Source organism: Bubalus kerabau, chromosome 7 (genome assembly GCF_029407905.1).
Source record: "Bubalus kerabau isolate K-KA32 ecotype Philippines breed swamp buffalo chromosome 7, PCC_UOA_SB_1v2, whole genome shotgun sequence".
Classification (NCBI taxonomy): Eukaryota; Metazoa; Chordata; class Mammalia; order Artiodactyla; family Bovidae; genus Bubalus; species Bubalus kerabau.
The window spans coordinates 56,229,098-56,234,068 of record NC_073630.1 but is presented as its reverse complement, the minus strand read 5'-3'; the positions used below and the strand labels follow the sequence as shown (position 1 = coordinate 56,234,068).

The 4,971-nt window shown below is 38.3% G+C and overlaps 1 long non-coding RNA gene across 1 annotated transcript; it reads left to right on the top strand.

Moving 5' to 3' along the window:
• The first annotated feature begins 283 nt into the window (after positions 1–283).
• Positions 284–2,741, top strand: LOC129657748 (uncharacterized). The gene is made up of 3 exons (XR_008717065.1): positions 284–472; positions 1,037–1,248; positions 1,601–2,741. It is a non-coding gene; the product is annotated as an uncharacterized LOC129657748 (long non-coding RNA).
• Positions 2,742–4,971: the final 2,230 nt, after the last annotated feature.

Genomic DNA, 4,971 nt, shown 5'->3' with positions numbered 1-4,971 from the left:
GATATAATGGGTGTATAGAAATGTAAAATGCAGCTCTGTCCAATGCTTTTTGGAAGGCTGGTGCCTGACTTTGGAATAATCACCTTTAGAGAAAAATAAGTTTCTTAAAATGTTAACAGGCCTCCGGGCCAGAAGATGATGTCAATCACCTGAACTTTTGCATATGATAAGTTTGAAAGCCTGGCTTAGATTAGAACCAGGAACTGCTGCCCTTGCATGACTCCACCCCTTCCCCCATTATCCTCTATGCATAACTTAAGGTATAAAAACTACTTTGGAAAATAAAGTGCGGGCCTTGTTCACTGAAACTTGGTCTCCCCATGTCACTCTCTCTCCCAAATTCTAGCTGAGTCTCCATCTGGAGCACGGAACCCACCATGTTTGCTAATTATGCCTGGGCTTCTAAGATCCGACCGGGGAGGCCTCAGTGTCTCCTCTCCTTCGGGAGAACGGAAGGACGCCTGCGGCCTACGTAAGTGGTGCAAACTTCTTGTCTTGAAGTTTTATTGGTCTCCCGTGTAAACCAAGCTACTCAGCCTCTTTTCTCCACTGAATTTTCCTACTGAGCTATCCTCATTCTATTACTCTTTGTATCCTTAATTAACATGTAATTAAGCAGTTGTTTCCTGACCCTCGCCTATGCCGTCTCTCCTTCGAATACCCTGGATCAGCTGGGGCTGGACCCCGGCAGATGCCTGATGATTTGATATACTTATTTGTCCTAAAATGATTACCATGGTAAAGTAGCACATGCATCACCTCACATAATTAAAATGTGTGTGTGTGTGTGGCGAGAACTAATGTGATGAGATCTATTCTCACAGAAATTTTCAAGACTATAATACAGTATTATTAACTACAGTTCACAGAGAATTAAATGCCCAGAATTTATTCATTTTATTCCTGGAAGTTTGTATCCTTTGACTAACATCTATTTCCCTCAACCACCAGTCACTGGAAAACACCATTCTACTCTGTTTCTATATGTGTCTTTTTCCCTTTAATTACACATATAAGTGAAAGTGGGGCTTCCCAGGTGGTGCTAATGGAATAAAGAACCCACCTGCCAATGCTGGAGACATAGGAGACTTGGATTCCATCCCTGGGTGAGGAAGATCCCTTGGAGGAGGCATGGCAACCCACTGCAGTATCTTGCCTGGAGAATCTCCATGGACAGAGGAGCCTGGCAGGCTACAGTCCATAGGATCATAAAGTGTTTGACATGACTGAAGTAACTTAGCACAGCACGTAAGTGAAATTGACAGTATTTGCTTTTCTCTGACTGACATTTCACTTAGCATGTTACTCTCAAGGTTCATGTTATCACAAATGGCTGGTTTTCCTTATTTTTAAGGCCAAATGATATTCCACTGTGTACATCTGGCTACATTTTCTTAATTCATTTATTTGTTGATGGACATTTAGGTAGTTTCCGTAACTTGACTATTGTGAAAAATGCTGCAATAAACATCGGTGGGCAGACAACTGTTTAAGATAGCTATTTCATTTTCTTCAGATATTTACTCAGATGTGGAATTGCTGGATTATTTAGTACCTCTAGTTTCATTTTTTTGAAGATATTTCATACTGTTTTCCACAGCGACTGTGCCAATGTACATACCTACCAACAGTGCACAAGGATTCCCTTTTGTCTACATCTTCAACCAACACTTTTTACTTCTTGTCTTTTTGATAATAGCCATTATAACAAGTGTGATGTGATGCCTCATTATGGTTTTGATTTGAATTTCCCTGATGATTAGTAATGTTGAGCATCTTTTCATGTATTTATTGGCCATTATATTTGTTCTTGGGAAAAATGTTTATTCAGTCCCTTTGCTGATTTTTTAATGGAATTTTTTGTTGTTATTGAGTTGTATGAGTTTTCCATATATTTTAGCTATTTGTGCCTTATCAGATATATGGTCTATGAATATTTTCTCCCTTTCCATAGGCTGCCTTTTCATTCTCTTGATTATTTTTTTGCTGTGAGAATTTTTTTAGTTAAATGTTGTCCCACTTGTTTATTTTTGCTTTTATTGTTTGTTTTTGGTTTCCTATCCAAAAAAACATTGCTAAGATCAATGTCATAGAACTTTTATGCTACATTTTCTTCTAGAAGTCTTATGGTTTCAGGTATTACATACATTTAAGTCTTTAGTTTATTTCAAGCTAATTTTGTGAGTGGTATACAATAGGGGGACTTAATTGTTTTGCCTATGGATATACATTGTATCCACCTTAAGTCATGATTAATGTCTTAATAACTTTTTTAAAGCTCTGTATGTTTTTTCTTTGAATATTTGAATTTGAGATAATATAGAGCTGTTCTTCCTTTAATTCTTAGATACATTGAGATAGAGAAAATTCACCATAATTTCTGTTTATTTGTATATTGTTTTGTTTAATGAAACAGTTGACCTGTACTTTTGAAGAATAATTGCTAACAAGTAGAGAATTTTTTTTAAGACTTGAATAAGTAGTATGAAGGAAAGAAAAAGAAAAGAGGAAAGGAGGCTCGGGACAGTGTATGGTGTTGATTTCATTGGTGTCCAGTTCTGCCTTTCTCCATGCTCCAAATGTTTCTAACAATTATGCATTAAGTAAAACACTATTTTTATGAAATTATAATATAGTGAGAAGAAATAATTCATACTTTAAATACTTATATTGCTATGTAATACATTATTCTCTATTAAACTTTCAAAATCTTCATCAATATGTACTATGTTCATACAGAATTATACATTACTTGAGTTTCATATATCGATTAAAAAGTCAACAAATATTACATTTTAACATGGGTGGTAAAATTGAACCAAATATAGCTAAAATTATTATAAAACACTGACTATATTTTCTTTAGAATTAAGTAAAAAGGAATTAGAAACAAAATCTTGACCATAATTGTCCATCATTTGCAGAGCCCTGAGTAAGGGGCTGAACTTCATTTTAACTTTTGGCCACCTGATGTGAGGAACTGAGTCCTTGGAAAAGACCCTGATGCTGGGAAACATGTACAGCAAAAGGAGAAAGGGACAACAGAGGATGAGATGGTAGGATAACATCACTGACTTGATGGACATGAGATTGAGCAAACTCTGGGTGTTGGTGATGGATAGGGAAGCCTGGCATGCTGCATCCCATGGGGTCACAAAGAGTTGGACAGGACTGAGTGAATGAACTGAACTGATAACAGAGAGGGGAAGAACTAGGAAGTAAGGTTAGACTTATGAAACTGATTTGCTTATAGGAAACTGCAAGTGGAATATAAATGAGAGTTTCTTCCTAGGTGAGGAGATGGAATGTCTGGTTGAAATTTTTCTGCAACTTTTTTTCTGGAAAACAATACTGTCAATATGATGTGTACTGGTAATCTTCAGTTCAGTTCAGTCGCTCAGTCGTGTCTGACTTTTTGCGACCCCATGAATCGCAGAATGCCAGGCCTCCCTGTCCATCACCAAATCCCAGAGTTCACTCAAACTCACGTCCATCGAGTCTGTAATGCCATCCAACCATCTCATCCTCTGTCATCCCCTTCTCCTCCTGCCCCTAATCCCTCCCAGCATCAGAGTCTTTTCCAGTGAGTCAACTCTTCGCATGAGGTGGCCAAAGTACTGGAGTTTCAGCTTTAGCATCATTCCTTCCGAAGAACACCCAGGGCTGATCTCCTTCAGAATGGACTGGTTGGATCTCCTTGCAGTCCAAGGGACTCTCAAGAGTCTTCTCCAACACCACAGTTCAAAAGCATCAGTTCTTCGGTGCTCAGCCTTCTTCACGGTCCAACTCTCACGTCCAAACATGACCACAGGAAAAACCATAGCCTTGACTAGACGAACCTTTGTTGGCAAAGTAATGTCTCTGCTTTTCAATATGCTATCTAGGTTGGTCATAACTTTCCTTTCAAGGAGTAAGCGTCTTTTAATTTCATGGCTGCAGTCACCATCTGAAGTGATTTTGGAGCCCCAAAAAATAAAGTCTGACACTGTTTCCACTGTTTCCCCAGCTATTTCCCATGAAATGATGGGACCAGATGCCATGATCTTCGTTTTCTGAATGTTGAGCTTTAAGCCAACTTTTTCACTCTCCACTTTCACTTTCATCAAGAGGCTTTTGAGTTCCTCTTCACTTTCTGCCATAAGGGTGGTGTCATCTGCATATCTGAGGTTATTGATATTTCTCCCGCCAATCTTGATTCCAGCTTGTGTTTCTTCCAGTCCAGCGTTTCTCATGATGTACTCTGCATATAAGTTAAATAAGCAGGGTGACAATATACAGCCTTGATGTACTCCTTTTCTTATTTGGAACCAGTCTGTTGTTCCATGTCCAGTTCTAACTGTTGCTTCCTGACCTGCATAGAAATTTCTCAAGAGGCAGATCAGGTGGTCTGGTATTCCCAACTCTTTCAAAAAATTCCACAGTTTATTGTGATCCACACAGTCAAAGGCTTTGGCATAGTCAATAAAGCAGTAATAGATGTTTTTTCTGGAACTCTCTTGCTTTTTCCATGATCCAGCGGATGTTGGCAATTTGATCTCTGGTTCCTCTGCCTTTTCTACAACCAGCTTGAACATCAGGAAGTTCACGGTTCACATATTGCTGAAGCCTGGCTTGGAGAATTTTGAGCATCACTTTATTAGCATGTGACATGAGTGATAAGTGGAGCTATAAAGACACATTGTAATGGTGTTTATTCAGAGAAGAAAGAACTGGGACTTTTTTCTTTCCTTTCTTTTTTTTTTTTTTTTTTTTTGCGATCAGCTTTTTTCTTTCCTTTCTTTTTTTTTTTTTTTTGCGATCAGCTTAACCATGGGAAGAAAACATTTACCATTCCTTAAGCTTCCTATAGAGAGATGCTATCTGGAATGATTCCTTTAGGTCTTTATTAACTCCTCTCTCAGGTGGGAGGAGTAACGATCAGTTTTGACTATGGTAGGCAGAATAATGGTGCATCAGAGATACTCCTGTTTT